Genomic DNA, 22177 nt, shown 5'->3' on the forward strand with positions numbered 1-22177 from the left:
TGTCATGTCGAGTGAAAATCGGCATCATCTACATCAGCAAGCCTCTATATATTATTTTTTTCCGGATAAGCAAGCCTCTATATCTAATCACCCTCTTATTTTTTCTTCATTTTGGGTTGTCGTGTCTGATTGTCGATGTGTTTTCGATGGGGGCTCCTTTGGGATGTTGTGCTCCATGGGCCGGGGGTTGTGCTTGTAGCGGGTCGGGGGTGTTTGTTGTCAGCTGGTGTGGAGTAAACGGTTGAGTATCCTTTAGGGGACTATGTTTACTCCACTAAAAATGATCATTTCTAGCCGATTTTCTGAACTTCGGCTTGTGTATTTCGTCGAACACTTACTGTGCAGCACACAAAACACACCGAAGCACCGGAATCTCAACACGCACTGGAGCACAGGCACATCCAGCCAGCCTAGTCCTGTACCCTCCGTCGGTCCGTCCCATTGTCTCAAATTCAGGAAACTAATCAAATTGTCGGACGTGTATAAAACGTCGCAGCCGGGCCAGCTCACAGCATGAGACGACGGGCGGCCGGCTTCTTGCACAGGCCGACGAGCTTGGTGTCGTCGATGATGGCCCCGCAGAGCGTGCTGTGCTATTGGCCTTCAGCGTGCGGTCCCTGACGGCCACGAGGTCCTCGGCTTTAAGTGGATGCTGGCCTGGTGCCTAGCCCAGCCACACACAACACACGCACAGGGAGAAATCAAAGCGAGTCAATTAATTTTTTTTAAAGTTCGGCGAAGTTCGGTTAAACCAGGCTAAATTTCGGTAAATTTCGGCATATATTAGACATGTTCACGACGCGTTACATAAAACTAAAAAAAGAAATCGCCGAACGCGGAGTAGTCGCCATCCTCGCCGCCGTCGTCGTCGACGGCCTTCTCCTCCTTGACGCGGCCGTCCCTGCTGCACCCCTGCTCGGCGTCGTCATGGCGGACAGGTGCCGCCGCCGGCGGCCCGTCGTCATCGCTGTCGTCGAGGACGACCACTCCTCCATCTTCGCGGCCCCGGCGGCACTGCTCGAAGCGCCGCAGTGCGGCGACCTAGCGCTCCCTCTCCATCCCGAGGAAGTCCTTGCGCGCCCATTTCAGGGCCGCGTCGTCGTCGAGCTCCACCTCGCCGGGCTCCGCCTTCACGGCGGGGAGCCCCGGCTCCGTTTTCACCAGCGCGAGCCCCGACTACGTCTTTGGGTTGACGAAGCGCGGAGGAGCAGACGAGGGGGTGCGCCGTCCGCCTTCGTTGATGACGATGCCGGCGCTGCGAGTGCGCCGGCCGAGCGGCGTCTTCGTCGTGGGCTCGGCCTTGATGCCGAGCAGCACTGGAGAGCCAGAGGAGTGGGAAGAGGATCGCGACGAGGAGGAGGAAGACGATGAAGAGACGAACCTCCTAGGCGGCCATTGCCCGGCACGTCGGCGGTGGGCCAGGGCCGCCGGGGGAGGGTATGCCAGTGGCGGCTCGTTGCCACCCTCAAGGTGCGCCAGCACGCCGTCGAGCGTGCGACCGCGGACGCCCCACCACACGCGGCGCCCCTCGCTGTTCTTTATGCCGCCCACCACCGACGCCTCATTGGTGGACGCCAGCCTCTGCTCCTGTCGGCGCTCGAAGTATGCCGCCCACGCGAGTGGTTGTCGGCGGCGTATTGGGGGAGGGCGCGCTGCTCATCGGTGAGGTAGGTGCACGCGAGCTCGACCTCGTCGACGAAGTAGGCGGGCCGCGCCGCGGCGTCGGGCAACGGGGAAACGAGCACTCCCTCGTTGCTGAGCCGCCACCCCGACGGCCCGGCGCGCATGTCCGGCGGCGCCGGGATGTTGGCCTCGAATAGGAGCCAGGACTTCTATTCGCGGAGCGAGCGGCGGACGAAGCCGCTGGGCCGCCGCCTCGTCGCCGGGGAAGCGTTCGGCCATTGAGGGGCTGGCGGAGTGAGGGAGGGCTCGGAGGCGGTGCACAGGAGAGGGAAAGGGAGGGATCGGCAACGGCGGTGCACGGCAGGGAGAGAGCTCGGCGGCTAGGGCTAGTGTGGCCTGAGGCGAGGGAGGGCACCGGCTTATATAGCCGTGTCGCGCCCGTGTGTACGCGTGGAGGGAGGAGGGGAGGCGTCGCCGCGCCGCCCCGTGACGCGCCGCCCGTGAGGAATCAATGGCAAGGCTGACCGGCGGTGGCAGCGCAGCAGCCTTGGCATTGATTCCCGCGGGAACCGAGGAGATGAGGGCAACGAAGCGCCCGTCTCGCTGACGTGGCGGGCCCACGGTTGCTTCGCGCCAAAACCACTCGCCCCGGTGCCCCCGGGCGCCCCCAGCGCGCCGGGTTTAGCCTGGGTCCGCCGGCGCTAATTTCGGCCCAGGCCGGCAAAAATCGGGCTCCTGGGGGCACGATTGGGCCGTTTTTCGGCGCCGGCCCGAAAAAATCGCCTGGGGAGGCCGTTCTGGGGGCGCGGCTGGAGATGCTCTAAGGAGTGCTTCTTCGGAGCCTCCCCAACGATTACTTCAGGTGGGCTGAGAGCTTGCCACTCTGGCCGCTCTCAGCCGCCGCCACGTGCTACGCTCTGGACGTTTCCTCGGGATTTTGTTTTTTTGCACGTGTTTTCGGCTTTTAAATGATTTTTTCTTTTTTTTGGCTTTTTGGTTTTCCACTTTTTTTTTTCCACCAGAGGCATGATTTTGCTTCCGTGAGAGGCACGGTTTTTCTTTCAGAAAAGGCATGGTCATGCCTCTTTCAAAAAGGGAAAAAATGGCTTACGGTCCAGTTTTTTTGTCCGTTTTTTCTCGTGAAAAAAAAGTTCGTCAAAACCTATCAACATGGGATCGAATTTTAAAGATGTCGACGGAATGAATCCAATAATGAAAACTGTTTGTGATTTGGACGCAAGGTTTGAAAGATAAAACATTTTAAATAAATAGATCTACGAAAAAGGAAAAACTCTTAGGCTGTGACAAGTGGCGCGTATGCAGTGCGCCACTTGTCGCAACCTGGGTGGGAGTGATCTTTGGAATGAGTACTCTGATGTCGACCTCGTGGCAACGATCCAAAAAGGCCCCATGTTCATACTTCTTATTGAGTGCCTGCTGCGGCGTTTTCTTTGTTATGCGTACGCGGGGCTCACCCTCTCAATTACTGGGCCGGCCTATTAGTCCTGCAGCTAGCTTCCTATACAGAAGCTACTAGATGTTTCCAGTGTGGTTTTTTTCTAAGTTTTTTCCATGTTTTTTTCTTACTGTTATGTTTGTTTTTTCCTCGTTTTTGTATTTTTTATTTACATTTTTTGTTTTTCTATACTTTCCATTTTCATTATTTTTTAAACAGTCTTCTATTCATGAACATTTTCAATATTCTTGAACTTTTTGCAAATATGTAAACTTTTTCCATGTTCTGATTTTCAAATGCATAAACTTTTTACACATACGGGAAGTTTTCTCAAATATGTGAACTTTTGTTCAAATCCATGAAATTTTTTAAATTCTTGAATATTTGCCAAGTTCCTTAACATATTTTGGAATTTTTGAACATTTTTGAATTCCTGATTTGCTTCAAATTCAATAATACATTTTAAATCCATGAGCATTTCTTGAATCAATTAATTTGTTTTGAACTTGCAAAAAAAAGTCAGGACTGAATTTTTCATTTCCAAAATGTCAACTGTCAATAATTGAATAGTCAACCGCGATCCGAGAGAGTGCTATCTTGCTATCTTGCAAACTTAGCGAATGGCCATTCTTTGTGCGACCTATCTGATGGGTCGCCCAAGCGCTGCCAAACTAAGTGGCGCATCGAGCGCTTACTAGGAGGTCTTGTCTATGTCTGGCTTGCTATTTTTTTGAGAAAAGTTTATGTCTGGCTTGGGTGCCCCTAGTCCCCGCGCGTTCGGCACCGCGTAGGTCAACCGGTGCCCACTGCAATGTCTAGTGGGCCGGCCCATGAATGCACCAATGCAGTAAACTATTTCGCGAAAAAAGCCCTGAAAAAATGCCAATACGAAGACTCAAACTCGTGATGGTTCAGCTAACCACTATAGCTTCTGAATGATAGTGATTGACTGCAACTTGAATTCTTTAAGAACTATCGTAGCCACGCTATTTATTACGCAGTATCACTTAGATTCTTTTATTACTTTTATAGAAAAAAGTTCATCAAATTTTGAGAAAAGTTCACGAATTGAAAAGCTTTCATTGGTTCTGAAAAAAGATCATCAAATTGGAAAAGAAAACTCATCGATTTGAAAAAGAATCATCAAATTTGAAAAAAGGTCATCAATTTTTGAAAAAGGTCATTGAATTTGAAAAAAGTTCATCCATTTTGAAAAAGTTCACCGTGTTAGAGAAACAAGTTCATTGACTTGAAAAAAGCCTCATCAAATTTGAAAATAAAATCACTGGATTTATAAAAATAAGTTCATCAATTGAAAAAAAGTTCATAAATTCTGAAAATGTTCATCAAATTTGGAAAAGGTTCATCGATTTAAGAAACTTCATCAATTTAAAAGAAGGTCATTGAATTTGAAAAAATAATCTCTGAAGTTGAAAAGATCATCAATTTTGAAAAATGTTCATGCATTTAATAAAAAAAAGAAAAAAAATGAAAAGAACAAGAAAAAAAAGTTTGTCGGTCTGAAGAGAATAAAAGGGAAAAACGAAGTACATTGGCACATTCATTCTAGCTGGCAAGTGGTTACAACACTATGCATTAGTCGAGGGGTCTCAAGTTCGAAACCTGCCATCCGACCGCGGAGGGGGTGTTTCAACAGAAAAAGGAATTAAAATTAATTTATAATGTGTGCGAATATAGCCATTAAAAACATATATTGAAATAAGTTATACGTGTATTTCAAAAAATATTAAATGTGTATGAAAAATGTTTCACTGTATAGGAAAAATCAACATGTATGAAAAAAATTAGACATCCATCCATAAAAAATAAAATGAAAATAAAAGACGGAAGAATATCAAAGCAAGAAACAAGGAAAACCAATGAAAAATAAAAAATAAAAAGGAAAACTGAAGAAAAGAGAAAACCCAAGAAAACAATGCCAAAACATTGGAATACCGACAATAAAACTAAAAAACAATAACTTGCTCTGAATTACAATGTTGGACCGGCCCCGCTCTAGGCAATTCCAAATTGGAATCAACACAGGAGAAACATTGCTCTTATGGAGAAATCCATCCCCAAATCGAGCGAGATACCAAATCGGCCAATCACCAAATACCAGGAATTTGAGATGAAATGAGAAGGCCAGAAATGTCAAGAGATTTGGCTCGTTGAAATCATTTTTCTCATCGTACAAAAAGGGAGGGCATTCAAGGAATCATGGCATAAAGACTATGATTGGTTAAAGTAGCGATGACAAGGATGCCACATATTGCTTGCACAACTACAACTTAAATGCTTTGAAGAACTGTCGAAATCATTTACCACGAGAACCTCGTCTTATTTTTTCAACTACATCTTAAAGATATACTTCCATCTTATGAAAAGCTACAACCATTATCACATTTGTGCTAAGATCTACATTCATAATTCATCGTTTCACATGTTGTAGGTGTGACTTGGTTTTGTGGAGTTCTATTATGGCATCAAGTTCACATTGCAAGGAAAATACGATTTTATTAGTTCTGAAGAACATCTTTTTTTTGTTTTACCCGTTGTTACTAATTGATCCCATGAGTTTTAGTTATATAAGCTTGCATTTGTACAAAAAGATTTTAGACCCTAAATGTTCGCCCCGACCATGTTCAATCCCTGGATCCACCACTGGCCACGACACAAGTTCTTGGAAAACTGCAATTCCTCGCATGTATGCAAGTTTACTATCCATTTCTTAGCATTGCATATTGCTCAATTCTTCATATTATACGTATACATGGTTGTCGTTTGCACCAACAGAGCACAAACTCTCCTTCACATACCACGATTCATAACTGGTAATGAGAAATAGCAGCTTTCGCATCTAACCCAATGGAGTAGTAATGTTTGATGTAATCACTAGCGAGAGTTTCCCTATATAACGGTGGGTTCTCGTCAAACAACAACTCCTTAATTGGACTGTAAATCCTTGTCGAGGTTGGATCGATGTGTGTTACAAAGAAGTACGCGATTGAGACCCGTGGAGCAACGTTCTTCGCTAAAATCCTATGTTCAATGCTACTAAACCCATCATTGGAGATCAACTGCACATTTTTATAACATAAAAGGGGGAACTCTTAGAGCTAGACGTCCGGATACTAACAAATCATCAGATTAGTGCTGGTCCGTTGATTTATTTCCAATACCATGGCTGAGAGGCTCCAACATATCCGTACCAACCACCCATTTATTCCCTCATAAATTAAGCATGTACATTATCTTCCCCTAATCCCGCACCTTCCTCCCCCTTGTTTGGTTTCTTTCCTCCCAAAATTGCTACAGATTGATGTTCCCTCCTCCGCCTGAGACCACGACTCTCTAACATTCTCCACCACTCCACCTCTGGGATCGTAAATGACATATCAGCTTCTTCATCAGCCTTGATCCACATACAACAGCACCCTCGGTGAGGTAAGGCGGCCATGTGCTCTTCACCCGCAGGTAATAGGCACACCGACGAATCGCCTCTGGTACATACTCACCCGACTTAATGTTTTCAGTTCTCTTACGTTGATACACTTTTAATCTGAAGCATTTGAGTTGATCTGGGTTACTTCTGTTCATATCCTGCTTCAGTATCCAATGTGTATTTGATCACCGTAAAATCTATGAATTTTGGTTAAGTACGTACGCATATCACAATAATATCAGTTTTCTGTACAATTTCAATTTTCCATGTTTCCATCTAAGACTAGTTCGATTCCCAAAGTACCATGTTCATGTTTCTTTGTTGTGTCGCATCTAAATTGCAATACATATGCTTCTGAACTATATTAATTTTGCTTCCATAGGTTATAAATTTTTGATCCATTTGTATATTCGATACACATAATATCCATCCTTTGTTGCCCACAATATTAGTTTGCTTAAATTTTCGTTGTTTTGTGCTTCCACTGGAGCTCCTGTACATAACACATGTTCTATGTCGCCTATAAATAGCTTATTGTCATGCATCTTGCAATTGGAGCTTCCTGTGTTACACTTGATTTGCTTCTATGGTTGCTGATCCAAGCTACCTTGTTTGCTGCTACTTAATTATTTAATTTGCAGTACAACTTTGAATTTTTTTGTAGGTTATTTGCTTCCGTGCATCCTTGGAAAATGAATGTTGAGCCGTGCTTTGCCGATAATGTTTATTTCTGATTATTTGCTCAACATCCAGATTATTAGTTTTGTTGTAGCTTGCTACCCTTCTTATGTTTTTCAGTGGACCTGGGATAATGAAGCAGCCCAAAGCATAGTGGACATTGAACAGTCATTATGCGGCTCTCAGTTAAAAGAAGGCCTCTTAAATTTGCTTGGAAGGATCCCGTCCGAGAGAAAGGCTGGGCTAATCTTTTGAATGTCGTTTGTTGTTGTCATGGATGCAGTGCTTCAGGGTTTTATGTATTGAGTTTACTAGTTTATCTCAAATAAAATGTATTAAGTTTACTAGTGCCTATATATATGCTTCATTTGGTTTAGACTACATACGTGCTTCGATATCATATGCGACATGTATCCTATGTATGTACAATATGTTTCCAAGTACATACATGCCCATGGCAATGCTTCGATACTATTCTGTACATGCTTCAACAATTTGCAAACTATGTACTGATGGCTCACTGTTGACATAAGATGCATTAGTTGGAAGCAACATTTATTCCCGATGTAGCAATTATCTCCATTTGTTTGGTCGCACAATATATTTCTTCCGAAGCAAAATATTTTTTCTTTGGAAGCAAATTATATAATCTGTTTGAAGCACCGTTGATAGTAGGGGAAAACAATGGGAGCATAACTCCATGTTAAACGAAAACACCGCTTGACCGTTCAAAGCACATTTTTCCATGTTGGAAAACAAAAATACTAATCAAAATAATCTTGAGTTCGAAGCAATCTCGTTATGACATGGTAACAAATATTCTTCGTAGGAAGCATGATTAATTTGCGCTGGGAATAAATTCACCCAGTTGGGAACAAACTTCTTGGTATGTAAGCAAATTTTATTCGTACGAAGCATGATTAGTTTGCGCTGGGAATAAATTCACCCAATTGGAAACAAACATCATGGTATGGAAGCGCTAGAAGTTAGGCCTGGAGATATTTACGGGAATGGTTTATTACCAAAAAAGTTGCCATTAATAGGCCGTTGCATGGAAACTAATTAGGCACCTTTTTTCTGTCCCATTGCATGTTCCAGATGATTCCAATCCTACGGTGGAACACTAGTATGATGGGAAGCTAAGAATAAGTAGTCTGATTCCTAGCGGTTCCCAAAGAAATAGTTAATGATCAGCCAAAGCTCTTGTGCTGAACAAAAAACAAATAATTACGGGTGGTTAACCATGATTTAAATACCTGCAAGAGATTACCGATATTCAAAATGAATGCTCGAGGCGTTGGTGTGACGTCTACCCACTGATCCTCATTGAAGATCTGGAGGCTGTCGTTTTCACCTTGGAGGAGTATGGTCAGGAAACCACCGTCCGAATGTCGGCCTGTCCCGATGGCGAGTTCAGACTGGGGGCAAGGAGGGTAGTAGTGGCATAGTAAGACTTGCCCTTGGTTGCACTCTATATCTGTCAGGTGGCTTGGTTTGAGCCCAAGAGCTTCCAAGAGCTTCCAAGAGCAGCTTGAACAAAGTATTCCCCAAATTCTTCACTTGGTGGGCATATTCAAACAATGCGTTGTTGCAAATGAACATTTAAGTGTTGAGTGGTTTACTTCAAGCAAGTGATTTATGAAGAATTCCTAAAAAATCACAACAGAAAGATGTCCTATGGAATTTGACTACACAATTTTGCTCAAATAAATTAGTCAACAACCAACTATGAACTCACACAAACAATGCATACTTCATATAGGTATAAATTATGTTACATATCTATTGTATACTAATAAAAGGGGAAGAAAAAAATAAAGATGTGCTATAGAGCAAAACATCCGATCGAGGATTTGGCGGGCCTATTACAATCATTAGATCTACGCAAATGTAACTAAACAGATTAAATCCATTAGATCAACATAATTGATACATATTGTATCCGCTAGGTCTTCATAATTGTAGCACACATCTCATAACCGTTAGTTCTATATAATTGTACTTAAACAGATTGTACCTTTTTGATCTATATAACGGTGCCTAAATATCAGAAATAATTTGCTACCCATGGTGGTAGCTTTTTTTTGAGGGGGACCCATGGTGGTAGCTACGCACGGCCCCGAGTTTTATCTTTAATTATTTTGATAAATTATTTTGGACTATCAAAAATAACTGTGCAATGAAAATATCGTGACTTTGGACCAGCCGGGCAAGCAAACGGGCAAGTATGCCAAAAAGGCAAGCAAAACGGCGGAGATAACTGAGAAAAGTCCCTTTCTACGCAACGATAATGCACTTGTGTCAAAAAGGTATTAAAAAAGACCAACGTAAGTGAGAAAAGGTCATTTCTATACAACAAAAATGCACTTGTGCCAATGCCATAAGAAACCCGACACCTCATATATATAAAAAGGCACTTATGACAAAGGGTGTGTAGTTGACACCATGCATAGGAAATCGCCTCTCACCTAAATATATCGTATCTGTTACATCTACATAACCATACCTAAATAGCTTGCATATGTTATATCTTCATAACATATAGATCTTCGTATCTAAAAAAATCACGATTGTAGATCATCATACTTGCACTTAGTTAGATCTCACACAATTATTTAAGTGGACATGTTAACTATTAGTTGAAGTATAAATGGCGAGTACATATATGATTTAACCATGTTAGTCATCACCCTGAATATCTTGTAAAAAACTACCAACAATGAAAATATCTCTTACCACAGGCGCTACGGCTAAAATATCATGTATTAGAGAATCTAGATGAGCTCCTAAAAGGCTTTTAACTCCTCAAAAGATTCCTTTTGGTTCTATTTGGAGGAGTTAATAAAGATAATTTTTACATGCACGTGAACTTCCAATGTTAGTGTATGTGTAATTCGTGTGTTAGTGTTTGTACTTTTCATATTATTGCATTTGTGTACTTCCATGATTAGTCTATATACTTCACATGTTAGTTTTCCTGATACAATACAAATAGCAAAAGGAATATAGATATTGCCTGTGGTTCTTCGTTCCAGTGTTTTTTATTTATTCAATAAAAATCTCCGTAAAGTTTCTGGTCATTTGGAGCTCCGGAGAATAGCTTTCTTTTGGGTCCAGAATTATAGCTGCCTGCAATCTCCCTCTTCATGTAGAATGATACGTCCAATTTGCATCATGTTTTTCTATTAATATTTATAATGTATTTGGTCATTATTTCACTTTATGGTGCAATTCTTATACCTTTTCACTCTTAATTTGCAATATTTATATGAAGGGGGAGATTACCGACAGCTGGAATTCTGGACCTGAAATAACTACAGCAGATATACCTATTCTAAAGAGCTCCAAATGAACCGAAACTTTATGAGGATTTTTTATTCAATATATAAGAAATATTGGAGGAAAGAAATATCAGAGGGGGCCCACTAGTTGCTGCTACCTCTTGAGCTTGCGTTGGTTTTTCCCTTGAAGAGGAAAGGGTGATGCAGCAAAGTAGCGTAAGTATTTCTCTTAGTTTGAGAACCAAGGTATCAATCCAGTACGAGACAAGGCACAAGTCACCAAATACCTGCACAAACAATCAACAATTTTCACACAACGCGATAAAGGGGTTGTCAATCCCTTCACGATCACTTGCAAAAGTGAGATCTGATAGAGATAGATAAATGGTAAAGTAAATATTTTTGGTATTTTTGGTTTATAGATTGGAAAGTAAATATTGCAAAATAGGGAACGGCAACAGAAATTGGCAAGTTGAATAAGATGTAAACGAGATTCAATATAATGTAAAAGAGACACAGGGGCCATAGGTTTCACTAGTGGCTTGTCTCAAGATAGCAAATACTATGGTGGGTGAACAAATTACTGCCGAGCAATTGATAGAAAAGCGCATAGTTATGATGATATCTAAGGCAATGATCATGAACATAGGCATCACGTCCGTGTCAAGTAGACTGAAGAAGAAGCCCTCCATGATCGAATCCCCCTTCGGCAGGACACATGAAAGGCCCCTAGATGGGATCTCATGGGTACAGAAGGTTACGGCGGTGGAAAAGTGGTTTCATGGTTTCCCTGGATGTTTTTAGGGTATAAGAGTATATATAGGCGAAGGAGCTAGGTCAGGAGACCGACGAAGGGCCCATGAGGTAGGGGGCGTGCCCTACCCCCTGGGGCGCGCCATACTGTTGGGGTTTCATAGTAATTTCAAAAAATTTCCTACGCGCACACAGGATCATGTGATGCATAGCAACGAGAGGAGAGTGTTGTCTACGTACCCAACGCAGACCGACTGCGGAAGCGATGACACGACGTAGAGGAAGTAGTCGTACGTCTTCACGATCCAACCGATCAAGCACCGAAACTACGGCACCTCCGAGTTCGAGCACACGTTCAGCTCGATGACGATCCCCGGACTCCGATCCAGCAAAGTGTCGGGGAAGAGTTCCGTCAGCACGACGGCGTGGTGACGATCTTGATGAACTACAGCAGCAGGGCTTCGCCTAAACTCCGCTACAGTATTATCGAGGAATATGGTGGCAGGGGGCACCGCACACGGCTAAGGAATCGATCACGAGGATCAACTTGTGTCAACTTGTGTGTTTAGAGGTGCCCCTGCCTCAGTATATAAAGGAGGAGAGGAGGGGAGGCTGGCCGGCCAAGGGGGGAGGCGCAGGAGAGTCCTACTCCCACTGGGAGTAGGATTCCCCCTCCAATCCTAGTCCAACTAGGATTCCTCGGAGGGGAAAAGAGGAGGAGGGGGCCGGCCACCTCTCCTAGTCCTAATAGGACTAGGGGAAGGGGGGGGGGGGCGCAGCCCATCTAGGGCAGCCCCTTCTCTTTTCCACTAAGGCCCACTATGGCCCAAATAGCTCCCGGGGGGTTCCGGTAACCCTCTCGGTATTCCGGTAAAATCCCGATTTTACCCGGAACACTTCCGATATCCAAATATAGGCTTCCAATATATCAATCTTTACGTCTCGACCATTTCGAGACTCCTCGTCATGTCCGTGATCACATCCGGGACTCCGAACAACCTTCGGTACATCAAAATGCATAAACTCATAATATAACTGTCATCGTAACCTTAAGCGTGCGGACCCTACGGGTTCGAGAACAATGTAGACATGACCGAGACATGTCTCTGGTCAATAACCAATAGCGGGACCTGGATGCCCATATTGGCTCCTACATATTCTACGAAGATCTTTATCGGTCAGACCGCATAACAACATACGTTGTTCCCTTTGTCATCGGTATGTTACTTGCCCGAGATTCGATCGTCGGTATCCAATACCTAGTTCAATCTCGTTACCGGCAAGTCTCTTTACTCGTTCCGTAATACATCATCTCACAACTAACATATTAGTTGTAATGCTTGCAAGGCTTATGTGATGTGTATTACCGAGAGGGCCCAGAGATACCTCTCCGACAATCGGAGTGACAAATCCTAATCTCGAAATACGCCAACCCAACATCGACCATTGGAGACACCTGTAGTACTCCTTTATAATCACCCATTTACGTTGTGACGTTTGGTAGTACCCAAAGTGTTCCTCCGGTAAACGGGAGTTGCATAATCTCATAGTCATAGGAACATGTATAAGTCATGAAGAAAGCAATAGCAACATACTAAACGATCAGGTGCTAAGCTAATGGACTGGGTCATGTCAATCAGATCATTCTACTAATGATGTGACCTCGTTAATCAAATAACAACTCATTGTTCATGGTTAGGAAACATAACCATCTTTGATTAACGAGCTAGTCAAGTAGAGGCATACTAGTGACACTCTGTTTGTCTATGTATTCACACATGTATTATGTTTCCGGAAAATACAATTCTAGCATGAATAATAAACATTTATCATGATTATAAGGAAATAAATAATAACTTTATTATTGCCTCTAGGGCATATTTCCTTCAGTCTCCCACTTGCACTAGAGTCAATAATCTAGATTACACTGTAATGAATCTAACACCCATGGAGCTTTGGTGCTGATCATGTTTTGCTCGTGGAAGAGGCTTAGTCAACGGGTCTGCAACATTCAGATCCGTATGTATCTTGCAAATCTCTATGTCTCCCACCTGGACTAGATCCCGGATGGAGTTGAAGCGTCTCTTGATGTGTTTGGTCCTTTTGTGAAATCTGGATTCCTTTGCCAAGGCAATTGCACCAGTATTGTCACAAAAGATTTTCATTGGACCTGATGCACTAGGTATGACACCTAGATCGGATATGAACTCTTTCATCCAGACTCCTTCATTTGCTGCTTCCGAAGCAGCTATGTATTCCGCTTCACATGTAGATCCCGCTACGACGCTTTGTTTAGAACTGCACCAACTGACAGCTCCACCGTTTAATGTAAACACGTATCCGGTTTGCGATTTAGAATCGTCCGGATCAGTGTCAAAGCTTGCATCAACGTAACCTTTTACGATGAGCTCTTTGTCACTTCCATATACGAGAAACATATCCTTAGTCCTTTTCAGGTATTTCAGGATGTTCTTGACCGCTGTCCAGTGATCCACTCCTGGATTACTTTGGTACCTCCCTGCTAAACTTATAGCAAGGCACACATCAGGTCTGGTACACAGCATTGCATACATGATAGAGCCTATGGCTGATGCATAGGGAACATCTTTCATATTCTCTCTATCTTCTGCAGTGGTCGGGCATTGAGTCTTACTCAATTTCACACCTTGTAACACAGGCAAGAACCCTTTCTTTGCTTGATCCATTTTGAATTTCTTCAAAATTTTGTCAAGGTATGTGCTTTGTGAAAGTCCAATTAAGCGTCTTGATCTATCTCTATAGATCTTAATGCCTAATATGTAAGCAGCTTCACCGAGGTCTTTCATTGAAAAACTTTTATTCAAGTATCCCTTTATGCTATCCAGAAATTCTATATCATTTCCAATCAGTAATATGTCATCCACATATAATATCAGAAATGCTACAGAGCTCCCACTCACTTTCTTGTAAATACAGGCTTCTCCAAAAGTTTGTATAAAACCAAATGCTTTGATCACACTATCAAAACGTTTATTCCAACTCCGAGAGGCTTGCACCAGTCCATAAATGGATCGCTGGAGCTTGCACACTTTGTTAGCTCCCTTTGGATCGACAAAACCTTCTGGTTGCATCATATACAACTCTTCTTCCAGGAATCCATTCAGGAATGCAGTTTTGACATCCATTTGCCAAATTTCATAATCATAAAATGCGGCAATTGCTAACATGATTCGGACGGACTTAAGCATCGCTACGGGTGAGAAGGTCTCATCGTAGTCAATTCCTTGAACTTGCCGAAAACCTTTTGCGACAAGTCGAGCTTTGTAGACAGTAACATTACCATCAGCGTCAGTCTTCTTCTTAAAGATCCATTTATTCTCAATCGCTTGCCGATCATCGGGCAAGTCAACCAAAGTCCATACTTTGTTCTCATACATGGATCCCATCTCAGATTTCATGGCTTCTAGCCACTTTGCGGAATCTGGGCTCACCATCGTTTCTTCATAGTTCGTAGGTTCATCATGATCTAGTAGCATGACCTCCAGAACAGAATTACCGTACCACTCTGGTGCGGATCTTACTCTGGTTGATCTACGAAGTTCAGTAGTATCTTGATCTGAAGTTTCATGATCATTATCATTGGCTTCCTCACTAACTGGTGTAGGTGTCACTGAAACAGTTTTCTGTGATGAACTACTTTCCAGTAAGGGAGCAGGTATAGTTACCTCGTCAAGTTCTACTTTCCTCCCACTCACTTCTTTCGAGAGAAACTCCTTCTCTAGAAATGATCCATTCTTAGCAACGAATGTTTTGCCTTCGGATCTGTGATAGAAGGTGTACCCAACAGTTTCCTTTGGGTATCCTATGAAGACACATTTCTCCGATTTGGGTTCGAGCTTATCAGGTTGAAGGTTTTTTACATAAGCATCGCAGCCCCAAACTTTAAGAAACGACAACTTTGGTTTCTTGCCAAACCACAGTTCATAAGGCGTCGTCTCAACGGATTTTGATGGTGCCCTATTTAACGTGAATGCGGCCGTCTCTAAAGCATATCCCCAAAATGATAGCGGTAAATCAGTAAGAGACATCATAGATCGCACCATATCTAGTAAAGTACGATTACGACGTTCGGACACACCATTACGTTGTGGTGTTCCGGGTGGCGTGAGTTGCGAAACTATTCCACAATTTTTCAAATGTACACCAAACTCGTAACTCAAATATTCTCCTCCACGATCAGATCGTAGAAACTTTATTTTCTTGTTACGATGATTTTCAACTTCACTCTGAAATTCTTTGAACTTTTCAAATGTTTCAGACTTATGTTTCATTAAGTAAATATACCCATATCTGCTTAAATCATCTGTGAAGGTGAGAAAATAACGATATCCGCCACGAGCCTCAATATTCATCGGGCCACATACATCGGTATGTATGATTTCCAACAAATCTGTTGCTCTCTCCATAGTACCGGAGAACGGTGTTTTAGTCATCTTGCCCATGAGGCACGGTTCGCAAGTACCAAGTGATTCATAATCAAGTGGTTCCAAAAGTCCATTAGTATGGAGTTTCTTCATGCGTTTTACACCGATATGACCTAAACGACAGTGCCACAAATAAGTTGCACTTTCATTATCAACTCTGCATCTTTTGGTTTCAACATTATGAATATGTGTATTACTACTATCGAGATTTAGTAAGAATAGACCACTCTTCAAGGGTGCATGACCATAAAAGATATTACTCATATAAATAGAACAACCATTATTCTCTGATTTAAATGAATAACCGTCTCGCATTAAAAAAGATCCAGATATAATGTTCATGCTCAACGCTGGCACCAAATAACAATTATTTAGGTCTAATATTAATCCCGAAGGTAGATGTAGAGGTAGCGTGCCGACCGCGATCACATCGACTTTGGAACCGTTTCCCACGCGCATCGTCACCTCGTCCTTTGCCAGTGCCCGCTTATTCTGTAGTCCCTGTTTCGAGTTGCAAATATTAGCAACAGAACCAGTATCAAATACCCAGGTGCTACTGCGAGCTCTAGTAAGGTACACATCAATAACATGTATATCATATATACCTTTGTTCACCTTGCCATCCTTCTTATCCGCCAAATACTTGGGGCAGTTCCGCTTCCAGTGACCAGTCTGCTTGCAGTAGAAGCACTCAGTTTCAGGCTTAGGTCCAGACTTGGGTTTCTTCTCTTGAGCAGCAACTTGCTTGCCGTTCTTTTTGAAGTTCCCCTTTTTCTTCCCTTTGCCCTTTTTCTTGAAACTAGTGGTCTTGTTAACCATCAACACTTGATGCTCCTTCTTGATTTCTACCTCCGCAGCTTTCAGCATTGCGAAGAGCTCGGGAATAGTCTTGTTCATCCCTTGCATATTATAGTTCATCACGAAGCTCTTGTAGCTTGGTGGCAGTGATTGGAGAATTCTGTCAATGACGCAATCATCCGGAAGATTAACTCCCAATTGAATCAAGTGATTATTATACCCAGACATTTTGAGTATATGCTCACTGACAGAACTGTTCTCCTCCATCTTGCAGCTATAGAACTTATTGGAGACTTCATATCTCTCAATCCGGGCATTTGCTTGAAATATTAACTTCAACTCCTGGAACATTTCATATGCTCCATGACGTTCAAAACGTCGTTGAAGTCCCGATTCTAAGCCGTAAAGCATGGCACACTGAACTATCGAGTAGTCATCAGCTTTGCTCTGCCAGATGTTCATAACATCTGGCGTTGCTCCAGCAGCAGGCCTGGCACCCAGCGGTGCTTCCAGGACGTAATTCTTCTGTGCAGCAATGAGGATAATCCTCAAGTTACGGACCCAGTCCGTGTAATTGCTACCATCATCTTTCAACTTTGCTTTCTCAAGGAACGCATTAAAATTTAACGGAACAACAGCACGAGCCATCTATCTACAATCAACATAAACAAGCAAGATACTATCAGGGACTAAGTTCATGATAAATTTTAAGTTCAATTAATCATATTACTAAAGAACTCCCACTTAGATAGACATCCCTCTAATCCTCTAAGTGATCACGTGATCCAAATCAACTAAACCATAACCGATCATCACGTGAGATGGAGTAGTTTTCAATGGTGAACATCGTTATGTTGATCATATCTACTATATGATTCACGCTCGACCTTTCGGTCTTCCGTGTTCCGAGGCCATATCTGCATATGCTAGGCTCGTCAAGTTTAACCTGAGTATTCTGCGTGTGCAAAACTGGCTTGCACCCGTTGTAGATGGACGTAGAGCTTATCACACCCGATCATCACGTGGTGTCTGGGCACGACGAACTTTGGCAACGGTGCATACTCAGGGAGAACACTTCTTGATAATTTAGTGAGAGATCATCTTATAATGCTACCGTCAATCAAAGCAAGATAAGATGCATAAAAAGATAAACATCACATGCAATCAATATAAGTGATATGATATGGCCATCATCATCTCGTGCTTGTGATCTTCATCTCCGAAGCACCGTCATGATCACCATCGTCACCGGCGCGACACCTTGATCTTCATCGTAGCATCGTTGTCGTCTCGCCAATCTTATGCTTCCACGACTATCACTACCGTTTAGTAATAAAGTAAAGCATTACATCGCGATTGCATTGCATACAATAAAGCGACAACCATATGGCTCCTGCCAGTTGCCGATAACTCGGTTACAAAACATGATCATCTCATACAATAAAATTCAGCATCATGCTTTGACTATATCACATCACAACATGCCCTGCAAAAACAAGTTAGACGTCCTCTACTTTGTTGTTGCATGTTTTACGTGGCTGCTACGGGCTTAAGTAAGAACCAATCTCACCTACGCATCAAAACCACAACGATAGTTTGTCAAATAGACTCCGTTTTAACCTTCGCAAGGACCGGGCGTAGCCATACTTGGTTCAACTAAAGTTGGAGAGGCAGTCGCCCGCAAGCCATCTCTGTGCAAAGCACGTCGAGGGAACCGGTCTCGCGTAAGCGTACGCGTAAGGTTGGTCCGGGTCGTCTCGTCCAACAATACCGCCGAACCAAAGTATGACATGCTGGTAGGCAGTATGACTTGTATCGTCCACAACTTACTTGTGTTCTACTCGTGCATATAACATCAACATCATTAACCAGGCTCGGATGCCACTGTTGGGGTTTCGTAGTAATTTCAAAAAATTTCCTACGCGCACACAGGATCATGTGATGCATAGCAACGAGAGGAGAGTGTTGTCTACGTACCCAACGCAGACCGACTGCGGAAGCGATGACACGACGTAGAGGAAGTAGTCGTACGTCTTCACGATCCAACCGATCAAGCACCGAAACTACGGCACCTCCGAGTTCGAGCACACGTTCAGCTCGATGACGATCCCCGGTCTCCGATCCAGCAAAGTGTCGGGGAAGAGTTCCGTCAGCACGACGGCGTGGTGACGATCTTGATGAACTACAGCAGCAGGGCTTCGCCTAAACTCCGCTACAGTATTATCGAGGAATATGGTGGCAGGGGGCACCGCACACGGCTAAGGAATCGATCACGAGGATCAACTTGTGTCAACTTGTGTGTTTAGAGGTGCCCCTGCCTCAGTATATAAAGGAGGAGAGGAGGGGAGGCTGGCCGGCCAAGGGGGGAGGCGCAGGAGAGTCCTACTCCCACTGGGAGTAGGATTCCCCCTCCAATCCTAGTCCAACTAGGATTCCTCGGAGGGGAAAAGAGGAGGAGGGGGCCGGCCACCTCTACTAGTCCTAATAGGACTAGGGGAAGGGGGGCGCGCAGCCCATCTAGGGCAGCCCCTTCTCTTTTCTACTAAGGCCCACTATGGCCCAAATAGCTCCCGGGGGGTTCCGGTAACCCTCTCGGTATTCCGGTAAAATCCCGATTTTACCCGGAACACTTCCGATATCCAAATATAGGCTTCCAATATATCAATCTTTACGTCTCGACCATTTCGAGACTCCTCGTCATGTCCGTGATCACATCCGGGACTCCGAACAACCTTCGGTACATCAAAATGCATAAACTCATAATATAACTGTCATCGTAACCTTAAGCGTGCGGACCCTACGGGTTCGAGAACAATGTAGACATGACCGAGACATGTCTCTGGTCAATAACCAATAGCGGGACCTGGATGCCCATATTGGCTCCTACATATTCTACGAAGATCTTTATCGGTCAGACCGCATAACAACATACGTTGTTCCCTTTGTCATCGGTATGTTACTTGCCCGAGATTCGATCGTCGGTATCCAATACCTAGTTCAATCTCGTTACCGGCAAGTCTCTTTACTCGTTCCGTAATACATCATCTCACAACTAACATATTAGTTTTAATGCTTGCAAGGCTTATGTGATGTGTATTACCGAGAGGGCCCAGAGATACCTCTCCGACAATCGGAGTGACAAATCCTAATCTCGAAATACGCCAACCCAACATCGACCATTGGAGACACCTGTAGTACTCCTTTATAATCACCCATTTACGTTGTGACGTTTGGTAGTACCCAAAGTGTTCCTCCGGTAAACGGGAGTTGCATAATCTCATAGTCATAGGAACATGTATAAGTCATGAAGAAAGCAATAGCAACATACTAAACGATCAGGTGCTAAGCTAATGGACTGGGTCATGTCAATCAGATCATTCTACTAATGATGTGACCTCGTTAATCAAATAACAACTCATTGTTCATGGTTAGGAAACATAACCATCTTTGATTAACGAGCTAGTCAAGTAGAGGCATACTAGTGACACTCTGTTTGTCTATGTATTCACACATGTATTATGTTTCCGGAAAATACAATTCTAGCATGAATAATAAACATTTATCATGATTATAAGGAAATAAATAATAACTTTATTATTGCCTCTAGGGCATATTTCCTTCACATACTGCCTCGTGGCCGCCTCGATGTGTCTTTGACTTCATCTCCAAGTCTTCTGGTTTCCTTCTGGCCCAACAAAGATCATCGCGAAAGTTTCATTCTGTTTGGTATTCCTTTTCTGCGAAACTCTAAAATTGGCAAAAAAGAAGAAACTGGCACTGGGCTCTCGGTTAATAGGTTAGTCCCAAAAATAATATAAAATAGCATATAAATGCCTATTGAACATCCAAAACAGATAATATAATAGCATGGAGCAATAAAAAATTATAGATACGTTAGAGATGTATCAGTTGCCAGGGCGTGACCACTCCCTGGGCGCGCCCTGATGCCTTATGTGGCCCAGATCAGCCCTCTGGTCCCTTCCTTCTGCTACATAAGGCCATTTACCCTAAAAGAAATAGGAGAGGACTTTCAGGATGAAGTGTTTCCGTCTTGAGGCGGGACTTGGTAAGGAGCATTTTTGCACTCTGGAGGAGCGATTGCGCCAGGTATAGTTCCCTACAGGAGGGGGAAATCAAAGCCATCGACATCACCAACGGTCCTCTCATCATGGTAGAACCAATCTTCATCAACATCTTCAGCAACACCATCTCATCTCAAATCCTAGTTCATCTCTTGTATTCAATCTTTGTCTCAAAACCGCAGATTGGTACATCTGGGTTGCTAGTACTATTGATTACATCTTGCAGTTGATGCTAGTTGGTTTATTTCATGGAAGATTATATATTAAGATCCATAATCATATTCAATACCCCTTTGATCTTGAACATGAATATTATTTTTGAGTAGTTACGTTTGTTCTTGAGGACATGGGAGAAGTCTTGTTATAAGTAATCATGGAAATTTGATATTCGTTCGATATTTTGATGATATGTATGTCATTGCTTCTGTTAGTGGTGTCATGTGAACGTCGACGACATGACACCACCATATTTGGGTCTAAGGAAATGCATTGTGGAGTAATAAGTAGATGATGGGTCGCTATAGTGACAGAAGCTTAAACCATAGTTTATGCGTTATTTCGTAAGGGGTTGATTTGGATAAATATGTTTCATGCTATGCTTAGATTTATTTTAATTCTTCTTTTGTTGTTGCAGATGATTGCGAGAGAGGGTTACCATAAGTGGGTTGCTTGTTCAAGTAAGAACAACACCATAGAACCGGTCCACCCACATATCAAATTATCAAAGTAGCGAACGCGAATCAAATAAACATGAAAGTGACTAGACGATAATTCCCATGTGTCCTCGAGAACGCTTTGGTTTATATACGTTTTGGCTTGTCCTTTGCTATAAAAAGGATTGGGCCACCTTGCTGCATTTTTTTACTATTGTTACTTGTTACGAATTATCTTGCTACAAAATTATCTGTTACCTCTACTTTCAGTCCCTGCAGAGAATAGTTTGCTGAAAACCACTTATCATTTCCTTCTGCTCCTCGTTGGGTTCAACACTCTTACTTATCGAAGGGACTACGATGACTCCCTATACTTTTGTGTCATCATGGAACTTGCATAATCAGAGAGAAAATACACTAAAATTGCATCATAAAGTGAAATAATGATAAAAACACTATAAATAAAAGTAAGAAAACATGATACAAAATGGACATATCAATCGTTCGACGGATTGTCTAACGAGGAGGAGCAATCGGATGAGATGGCATTGATGCAGGCGGTCCTTGAAGACGCGGGGCATGCGGAGGAGCATTTTCTCAATTTCAAGAGCTCGATCAAGGCTGATGAGTGCTCAACCGCCACCAAGGCGTGTTTGGCCAATTAACACTGATGGCCGACTACTTTGCCCCTGATGCACTCTTTGTTGACCATTTTTGCCAGCGTTTTTGGATGTGCAAGACTGTCTTCGATCATTTGTACCATGGTGTCTAGTCCTATAATGACTACTTCGTCTTAAAGAAGCACACCGTGGGACCTATTGGCTTCTCCGGTTGCCAGAAGTGCGCGAACGCACTACAAATGCTTTCATATGGCACAACCGCTGATTCATGGGGCGAGTACCTATGGATGTCTGAGAGCTCATGCGAAGATGCCATGGTCAGGTT

General features: G+C 43.2%; 1 pseudogene; it reads right to left on the reverse strand.

Moving 5' to 3' along the window:
* Nucleotides 1-5904: 5904 nt before the first annotated feature.
* On the reverse strand, nt 5905-9693 carry LOC123040045 (1-aminocyclopropane-1-carboxylate oxidase homolog 6-like; annotated as a pseudogene).
* Nucleotides 9694-22177: the final 12484 nt, after the last annotated feature.

Source organism: Triticum aestivum, chromosome 2B (assembly GCF_018294505.1).
Source record: "Triticum aestivum cultivar Chinese Spring chromosome 2B, IWGSC CS RefSeq v2.1, whole genome shotgun sequence".
Lineage (NCBI taxonomy): Eukaryota > Viridiplantae > Streptophyta > Magnoliopsida > Poales > Poaceae > Triticum > Triticum aestivum.